This window comes from Triticum aestivum, chromosome 6B, assembly GCF_018294505.1.
Source record: "Triticum aestivum cultivar Chinese Spring chromosome 6B, IWGSC CS RefSeq v2.1, whole genome shotgun sequence".
NCBI lineage: Eukaryota > Viridiplantae > Streptophyta > Magnoliopsida > Poales > Poaceae > Triticum > Triticum aestivum.
In genome coordinates, this window is record NC_057810.1 from 575,285,848 (window position 1) to 575,296,846 (window position 10,999).

The window sequence follows — 10,999 nt, forward strand, 5'->3', positions numbered from 1 at the left end:
TTTGTGGGAATATGTGTTGATGACATCTCTTTTGCATGCAATGTGTGTGAAATGGAGGCCTATCCATATCATACATAGAGGGTCGGGCAATCCACCAGAAGAGAGGGAGGGGTCATAGCTATCGATAAAGTCGAAGAGAGGATCAAGTGGGTGGGTGCGAGATCGATGAAGAGAGCCATCAAAATTATGTGTGTGTGCAAGTCAAAGATATAGGGCGACTGGCCTACCGGAACATTAGAGGACACATGTCAAGTTTGTGTGTGGCAGGGAGACATGACTAGAGCGCTTGATGTATCAGTGTGTGTGTGGGGGGGGGGAGGGGGTGGGGGAGGGGTAGGCAGAGGCCTAACTGTAGAGGTAGAACAACTCGTATATGTGTTGAGAAGGAGAGACCCAGCTATGTCTTGAGGGAGATCGGTCGACATCCATACATAACTGAAGGAAGGGAAATTTGATGGGACAGAGAGAGAGAGGAGAGAGAGAGGGAGGGAGAGGGATAGAGTGCTGGATGGGTGATGGAGTTGCTTCTCGGAGATGTTGGGAGAGGCCTACTAGACAAACTGAGGGTGGAACTGCAATGTTATCAATAAGAGTGGGGATGTGTTTCTGTGTGTGCCTGTGCGTGATAGATCTGTCGGGACGCATCCATGGATGATGAAGGGGAACCATGTGTTTGGTAAGCAAACCTAACTAGATCGGTAGATCAATTGTTGTTTGTCGGAGGAAGGGAGAGACACAACTAATGAGGTAGATCGATAGATGTGTGTGGGTAAAAAAGAGTTATAAGGACCTGGCTGGCTATATGTATAGCGAGAGATCGGTCGGTGTACGTCCATTTGTTAGAGGCAAATAAGGCCGGCGAGACGGATAGACAGAGAGAATGGAGCTAGGAGGTGGTGCGAGAGGCCCAACTACTAGCTAGATAGGGGGAGGAGTGTGCGGTTGTGAGATCGATGAAAAGAGGGGCGAGAGTTTACACGTGTGTCTGACCATATGAGAGACACGAGGCAAGGACACATAAATGAGGAGATTGAAGCTATGTGTGTATGTTGTAGGCAGGCATCGCTGGAGAGGTTTATCGATCGGTGTGTGTCGGAAAGGAGTTGTGGAGACTCTGGGAGAACAACCTAAAGAAAAAAATGAATGTGCCCGGTGGATAGAATGCCGAGGGAGGGGGAGGGCGAGGAGGGCGTGTGCATGCACGAGAGAAAGTTAGTGGTAGCTACAAAGGTTAGAGGATTGTGTGGGTGTAAGAGACTAACAAAGATCATAATTTGATATGAAAGCGGATTCGTATGTTTGAATAGGAGATCATAGTGTTTTAAACATTGCATGCATGAATATAGTGGTGATACACGTGCTGTGCACATGTTATACCATAATGTGATAATGCATGGCGTTTGCAACTCACAGCTAAATGCCGAACAATCTAAACCATACCATACATCAAACAATCTCACATTTTATTTGAATTTGTGATAACATGCGGCGTTTGCATCTTACAACTAAATATCGAGCAATCTAAACAATACTATATATCAAACATTCTCACATTTTATTTGAATTTGTGGTAATGTGTGGTGTTTGCAACTCACATCTAAATACTTGTAGGCGTAGGGGGCGGGGCACCATACGTAATGTGATAAACACATTATACATAAGAGACATGGTTTAGATTATGAAGATCTAGCTAGAGCTAGAAATGTAATGTGATTTGAAATCAAAATAAAGTGGATTCAAAAAATCTAGTTCGAGTTCATATAGTACACATAGTTCATATGTAACTCGAGACTAACAATGTGGTGTGCTGTGAAGATAATACACAAATGATGGTTTAACTTGACAATAATGATGATTGTAGATCTTATTAAAACAGAGAAACGAATTCAAATGCTTTGACTTCACAACAATCATTACTGTAGATCTTATTCAAATTTAGTTCATATTGAAGCGGTAGTATATACGTTTGGAATGCACTAAAACGTTCATTTGAGTAGTAGGTTGCATGCATTATATGTTGGGGAACGTAGTAATTTCAAAAAAATTCCTACGCACACGCAAGATCATGGTGATGCATAGCAACGAGAGAGGAGAGTGTGTCCACGTACCCTCGTAGATCGTAAGCGGAAGCGTTATGGCAACGCGGTTGATGTAGTCGTACGTCTTCACGATCCGACCGATCCAAGTACCGAACGTACGGCACCTCCGAGTTTAGCACACGTTCAGCTCGATGACGATCCCCGGACTCCGATCCAGCAAAGTGTCGGGGATGAGTTCCATCAGCACGATGGCATGGTGACGATGATGATGTTCTACCGGCACAGGGCTTCGCCTAAACTCCGCGACGATATGACCGAGGTGGAATATGGTGGAGGGGGGCACCGCACACGGCTAAGGAACAATCACGTAGATCAACTTGTGTGTTCTAGGGTGCCCCCTGCCCCCGTATATAAAGGAGCAAGGGGGGAGGCCGGCCGGCCCTTGTGGGCGCGCCAAGGAGGAGGAGTCCTCCTCCTAGTAGGAGTAGGACTCCCTCTTTCCTACTCCTACTAGGAGGGGGAAAGGAAGGGGGAGAGGGAGAGGGAAAGAGGGGGGCGCCGCCCCCCTCTCCTAGTCCAATTCGGACCAGAGAGGGAGGGGGCGCGCGGCCCATGCTGGCTGCCCCTCTCTCTCTCCACTAAGGCCCATAAGGCCCATTACTTCTCCCGGGGGGGTTCCGGTAACCCTCCGGCACTCCAATTTACTCCGGAAACACCCGGAACACTTCCGGTGTCCGAATATAGTCATCCAATATATCAATCTTTATGTCTCGACCATTTCGAGACTCCTCGTCATGTCCGTGATCACATCCGGAACTCCGAACAAACTTCGGTACATCAAAACTTATAAACTCATAATAAAACTGTCATCGTAACGTTAAGCGTGCGGACCCTATGGGTTCGAGAACTATGTAGACATGACCTAGAACTATGCTTGGTCAATAACCAATAGCGGAACCTGGATGCTCATATTGGCGCCTACATATTCTACGAAGATCTTTATCGGTCAAACCGCATAACAACATACGTTGTTCCCTTTGTCATCGGTATGTTACTTGCCCGAGATTTGATCGTCGGTATCCAATACCTAGTTCAATCTCGTTACCGGCAAGTCTCTTTACTCGTTACGTAATGCATCATTCCGTAACTAACTCATTAGCTACATTGCTTGCAAGGCTTATAGTGATGTGCATTACCGAGAGGGCCCAGAGATACCTCTCCGACAATCGGAGTGACAAAACCTAATCTCGAAATACGCCAACCCAACATGTACCTTCGGAGACACCTGTAGTACTCCTTTATAATCACCCAGTTACGTTGTGACGTTTGGTAGCACCCAAAGTGTTCCTCCGGTAAACGGGAGTTGCATAATCTCATAGTTACAGGAACATGTATAAGTCATGAAGAAAGCAATAGCAATATACTAAACGATCAAGTGCTAGGCTAACGGAATGGGTCATGTCAATCACATCATTCTCCTAATGATGTGATCCCATTAATCAAATGACAACACATGTCTATGGTTAGGAAACATAACCATCTTTGATTAATGAGCTAGTCAAGTAGAGGCATACTAGTGACGTTATGTTGGTCTATGTATTCACACATGTATCATGTTTCCGGTTAATACAATTCTAGCATGAATAATAAACATTTATCATGATATGAGGAAATAAATAATAACTTTATTATTGCCTCTAGGGCATATTTCCTTCAGTCTCCCACTTGCACTAGAGTCAATAATCTAGATTACACAGTAATGATTCTAACACCCATGGAGTCTTGGTGCTGATCATGTTTTGCTCGTGAGAGAGGCTTAGTCAATGGGTCTGCAACATTCAGATCCGTATGTATCTTGCAAATCTCTATGTCTCCCACCTGGACTTGGTCCCGGATGGAATTGAAGCGTCTCTTGATGTGCTTGGTCCTCTTGTGAAATCTGGATTCCTTTGCCAAGGCAATTGCACCAGTATTGTCACAGAAGATCTTCATTGGTCCCGATGCACTAGGTATGACACCTAGATCGGAAATGAACTCCTTCATCCAGACTCCTTCATTTGCTGCTTCCGAAGCAGCTATGTACTCCGCTTCACATGTAGATCCCGCCACGACGCTTTGTTTAGAACTGCACCAACTTACAGCTCCACCGTTTAATAAAAACACGTATCCGGTTTGCGATTTAGAATCGTCCGGATCAGTGTCAAAGCTTGCATCGACGTAACCATTTACGACTAGCTCTTTGTCACCTCCATATACGAGAAACATATCCTTAGTCCTTTTCAGGTATTTCAGGATGTTCTTGACCGCTGTCCAGTGATCCACTCCTGGATTACTTTGGTACCTTCCTGCCAAGCTTATTGCTAAGCATACGTCAGGTCTGGTACACAGCATTGCATACATGATAGAGCCTATGGCTGAAGCATAGGGAACATCTTTCATTTTCTCTCTATCTTCTGCTGTGGTCGGGCATTGAGTCTGACTCAACTTCACACCTTGTAGCACGGGCAAGAACCCTTTCTTTGCCTGATCCATTTTGAACTTTTTCAAAATTTTATCAAGGTATGTGCTTTGTGAAAGTCCTATTAAGCGTCTTGATCTATCTCTATAAATCTTGATGCCCAATATGTAAGCAGCTTCACCGAGGTCTTTCATTGAAAAACTTTTATTCAAGTATCCCTTTATGCTATCCAGAAATTCTATATCATTTCCAATTAATAATATGTCATCTACATATAATATCAGAAATGCTACAGAGCTCCCACTCACTTTCTTGTAAATACAGGCTTCTCCAAAAGTCTGTATAAAACCATATGCTTTGATCACACTATCAAAGCGTTTATTCCAACTCCGAGATGCTTGCACCAGTCCATAAATGGATCGCTGGAGCTTGCACACTTTGTTAGCACCTTTTGGATCAACAAAACCTTCTGGCTGCATCATATACAACTCTTCTTCCAGAAATCCATTCAAGAATGCAGTTTTGACATCCATTTGCCAAATTTCATAATCATAAAATGCAGCAATTGCTAACATGATTCGGACAGACTTAAGCATCGCTACGGGTGAGAAAGTCTCATCGTAGTCAACCCCTTGAACTTGTCGAAAACCTTTCGCAACAAGTCGAGCTTTATAGACAGTTACATTACCATCAGCGTCAGTCTTCTTCTTAAAGATCCATTTATTCTCAATGGCTTGCCGATCATCGGGCAAGTCAACCAAAGTCCATACTTTGTTCTCATACATGGATCCCATCTCAGATTTCATGGCCTCTAGCCATTTTGCGGAATCTGGGCTCATCATCGCTTCCTCATAGTTCGTAGGTTCATCATGGTCAAGTAACATGACTTCCAGAATAGGATTACCGTACCACTCTGGTGCGGATCTTACTCTGGTAGACCTACGAGGTTCAGTAGAAACTTGATCTGAAGTTTCATGATCAATATCATTAGCTTCCTCACTAATTGGTGTAGTTGTCACAGGAACCGGTTCTTGTGATGAACTACTTTCCAATAAGGGAGCAGGTACAGTTACCTCATCAAGTTCTACTTTCCTCCCACTCACTTCTTTCGAGAGAAACTCCTTCTCTAGAAAGGATCCGAATTTAGCAACGAAAATCTTGCCCTCAGATCTGTGATAGAAGGTGTACCCAACAGTTTCTTTTGGGTATCCTATGAAGACACATTTCTCCGATTTGGGTTCGAGCTTATCTGGTTGAAGTTTCTTCACATAAGCATCGCAGCCCCAAACTTTAAGAAACGACAACTTTGGTTTCTTGCCAAACCACAGTTCATGAGGCGTCGTCTCAACGGATTTTGATGGTGCCCTATTTAACGTGAATGCGGCCGTCTCTAAAGCATAACCCCAAAACGATAGCGGTAAATCAGTAAGAGACATCATAGATCGCACCATATCTAGTAAAGTACGATTACGACGTTCGGACACACCATTTCGTTGTGGTGTTCCGGGTGGCGTGAGTTGCGAAACTATTCCGCATTGTTTCAAATGTAAACCAAACTCGTAACTCAAATATTCTCCTCCATGGTCAGATCGTAGAAATTTAATTTTCTTGTTATGATGATTTTCCAGTTCACTCTAAAATTCTTTGAACTTTTCAAATGTTTCAGACTTGTGTTTCATTAAGTAGATATACCCATATCTGCTCAAATCATCTGTGAAGGTGAGAAAATAACGATATCCGCCGCGAGCCTCAACATTCATTGGACCACAAACATCAGTATGTATGATTTCCAACAAATCAGTTGCTCGCTCCATAGTTCCGGAGAACGGCGTTTTAGTCATCTTGCCCGTGAGGCACGGTTCGCAAGTACCAAGTGATTCATAATCAAGTGATTCCAAAAGCCCATCAGTATGGAGTTTCTTCATGCGCTTTACACCGATATGACCCAAACGGCAGTGCCAAAAATAAGTTGCACTATCATTATCAACTCTGCATCTTTTGGTTTCAACACTATGAATATGTGTATCACTACTATCGAGATTCAATAAAAATAGACCACTCTTCAAGGGTGCATGACCATAAAAGATATTACTCATATAAATAGAACAACCATTATTCTCTGACTTAAATGAATAACCGTCTCGCATCAAACAAGATCCAGATATAATGTTCATGCTCAACGCTGGCACCAAATAACAATTATTTAGGTCTAAAACTAATCCCGATGGTAGATGTAGAGGTAGCGTGCCGACCGCGATCACATCGACTTTGGAACCATTTCCCACGCGCATCGTCACCTCGTCCTTAGCCAATCTTCGCTTAATCCGTAGTCCCTGTTTCGAGTTGCAAATATTAGCAACAGAACCAGTATCAAATACCCAGGTACTACTGCGAGCATTAGTAAGGTACACATCAATAACATGTATATCACATATACCTTTGTTCACTTTGCCATCCTTCTTATCCGCCAAATACTTGGGGCAGTTCCGCTTCCAGTGTCCAGTCTGCTTGCAGTAGAAGCACTCAGTCTCAGGCTTAGGTCCAGACTTGGGTTTCTTCTCTTGAGCAGCAACTTGTTTGCTGTTCTTCTTGAAGTTCCCCTTCTTCTTCCCTTTGCCCTTTTTCTTGAAACTGGTGGTCTTGTTAACCATCAACACTTGATGCTCCTTCTTGATTTCTACCTCCGCGGCTTTTAGCATTGCGAAGAGCTCGGGAATAGTCTTGTCCATCCCTTGCATATTATAGTTCATCACGAAGCTCTTGTAGCTTGGTGGCAGTGATTGAAGAATTCTGTCAATGACACTATCATCAGGAAGATTAACTCCCAGTTGAATCAAGTGATTATTATACCCAGACATTTTGAGTATGTGTTCACTGACAGAACTATTCTCCTCCATCTTGCAGCTATAGAACTTATTGGAGACTTCATATCTCTCAATCCGGGCATTTGCTTGAAATATTAACTTCAACTCCTGGAACATCTCATATGCTCCATGACGTTCAAAACGTCGTTGAAGACCCGGTTCTAAGCCGTAAAGCATGGCACACTGAACTATCGAGTAGTCATCAGCTTTGCTCTGCCAGACGTTCTTAACATCGTCAGTTGCATCAGCAGCAGGCCTGGCACCCAGCGGTGCTTCCAGGACGTAATTCTTCTGTGCAGCAATGAGGATAATCCTCAGGTTACGGACCCAGTCCGTGTAATTGCTACCATCATCTTTCAACTTTGCTTTCTCAAGGAACGCATTAAAATTCAACGGAACAACAGCACGAGCCATCTATCTACAACAAACATAGACAAGCAAAATACTATCAGGTACTAAGTTCATGATAAATTTAAGTTCAATTAATCATATTACTTAAGAACTCCCACTTAGATAGACATCCCTCTAATCCTCTAAGTGATTACGTGATCCATATCAACTACACCATGTCCGATCGTCACGTGAGATGGAGTAGTTTCAACGGTGAACATCAATATGTTGATCATATCTACTATATGATTCACGCTCGACCTTTCGGTCTCCGTGTTCCGAGGCCATATCTGTTATATGCTAGGCTCGTCAAGTTTAACCTGAGTATTCCGCGTGTGCAACTGTTTTGCACCCGTTGTATTTGAACGTAGAGCCTATCACACCCGATCATCACGTGGTGTCTCAGCACGAAGAACTTTCGCAACGGTGCATACTCAGGGAGAACACTTCTTGATAATTTAGTGAGAGATCATCTTAAAATGCTACCGTCAATCAAAGCAAGATAAGATGCATAAAGGATAAACATCACATGCAATCAATATAAGTGATATGATATGGCCATCATCATCTTGTGCTTGTGATCTCCATCTTCGAAGCACCGTCGTGATCACCATCGTCACCGGCGCGACACCTTGATCTCCATCGTAGCATCGTTGTCGTTACGCCATCTATTGCTTCTACGACTATCGCTACCGCTTAGTGATAAAGTAAAGCAATTACAGGGCGTTTGCATTTCATACAATAAAGCGACAACCATATGGCTCCTGCCAGTTGCCGATAACTTCGGTTACAAAACATGATCATCTCATACAATAAAATATAGCATCACGTCTTGACCATATCACATCACAACATGCCCTGCAAAAACAAGTTAGACGTCCTCTACTTTGTTGTTGCAAATTTTACGTGGCTGCTACGGGCTTAGCAAGAACCGTTCTTACCTACGCATCAAAACCACAATGATAGTTCGTCAAGTTAGTGTTGTTTAACCTTCGCAAGGACCGGGCGTAGCCACACTCGATTCAGCTAAAGTGAGAGAGACAGACACCCGCCAGCCACCTTTAAGCACGAGTGCTCGTAACGGTGAAACCAGTCTCGCGTAAGCGTACGCGTAATGTCGGTCTGGGCCGCTTCATCTCACAATACCGCCGAACCAAAGTATGACATGCTGGTAAGCCGTATGACTTGTATCGCCCACAACTCACTTGTGTTCTACTCGTGCATATGACATCTACGCATAAAACCTGGCTCGGATGCCACTGTTGGGGAACGTAGTAATTTCAAAAAAATTCCTACGCACACGCAAGATCATGGTGATGCATAGCAACGAGAGGGGAGAGTGTGTCCACGTACCCTCGTAGACCGTAAGCGGAAGCGTTATCACAACGCGGTTGATGTAGTCGTACGTCTTCACGATCCGACCGATCCAAGTACCGAATGTACGGCACCTCCGAGTTCAGCACATGTTCAGCTCGATGACAATCCCCGGACTCCGATCCAGCAAAGTGTCGGGGATGAGTTCCGTCAGCACGGCGGCATGGTGACGATGATGATGTTCTACCGGCGCAGGGCTTCGCCTAAACTCCGCGACGATATGACCGAGGTGGAATATGGTGGAGGGGGGCACCGCACACGACGAAGGAACGATCACGTAGATCAACTTGTGTGTTCTAGGGTGCCCCCTGCCCCCGTATATAAAGGAGCAAGGGGGGAGGCTGGCCAGCCCTTGTGGGCGCGCCAAGGAGGAGGAGTCCTCCTCCTAGTAGGAGTAGGACTCCCTCTTTCCTACTCCTACTAGGAGGGGGAAAGGAAGGGGGAGAGGGAGAGGGAAAGAGGGGGGCGCCGCCCCCCCTCTCCTAGTCCAATTCGGACCAGAGGGGTTGGGGGCGCGCGGCCCATGCTGGCTGCCCCTCTCTCTCTCCACTAAGGCCCATAAGGCCCATTACTTCTCCCGGGGGGTTCCGGTAACCCTCCGGCACTCCGGTTTACTCCGAAAACACCCGGAACACTTCCGGTGTCCGAATATAGTCGTCCAATATATCAATCTTTATGTCTCGACCATTTCGAGACTCCTCGTCATGTCCGTGATCACATCCGGGACTCCGAACAAACTTCGGTACATCAAAACTTATAAACTCATAATAAAACTGTCATCATAACGTTAAGCGTGCGGACCCTACGGGTTCGAGAACTATGTAGACATGACCTAGAACTATTCTCGGTCAATAACCAATAGCGGAACCTAGATGCTCATATTGGCTCCTACATATTCTATGAAGATCTTTATTGGTCAAACCGCATAACAACATACGTTGTTCCCTTTGTCATCGGTATGTTACTTGCCCGAGATTTGATCGTCGGTATCCAATACCTAGTTCAATCTCGTTACCGGCAAGTCTTTTTACTCGTTACGTAATGCATCATTCCGTAACTAACTCATTAGCTACATTGCTTGCAAGGCTTATAGTGATGTGCATTACCGAGAGGGCCCAGAGATACCTCTCCGACAATCGGAGTGACAAAACCTAATCTCGAAATACGCCAACCCAACATGTACCTTCGGAGACACCTGTAGTACTCCTTTATAATCACCCAGTTACGTTGTGACGTTTGGTAGCACCCAAAGTGTTCCTCCGGTAAACGGGAGTTGCATAATCTCATAGTTACAGGAACATGTATAAGTCATGAAGAAAGCAATAGCAATATACTAAACGATCAAGTGCTAGGCTAACGGAATGGGTCATGTCAATCACATCATTCTCCTAATGATGTGATCCCATTAATCAAATGACAACACATGTCTATGGTTAGGAAACATAACCATCTTTGATTAATGAGCTAGTCAAGTAGAGGCATACTAGTGACGTTATGTTGGTCTATGTATTCACACATGTATTATGTTTCCGGTTAATACAATTCTAGCATGAATAATAAACATTTATCATGATATGAGGAAATAAATAATAACTTTATTATTGCCTCTAGGGCATATTTCCTTCATTATACACGTAGAAAAATATTTTAATTGAACATAACATGAATTCAAAGTTTTGAATGACTTTTGTAGTGCGCATTGATTTGGTACAGTACATGTTAGGCTTGTCCAGAAATTTCAACCCGCGCCTTGTTAGCCCGAAATATTTAAGATATATCTTTGTCTCGTTGTGCTCCGACAACTCCCTCCATCTCAACCCGCGCCTTGATATTCCGAAATTACAACGCGCGCGAAAACTCCCACCTCCTGTGAA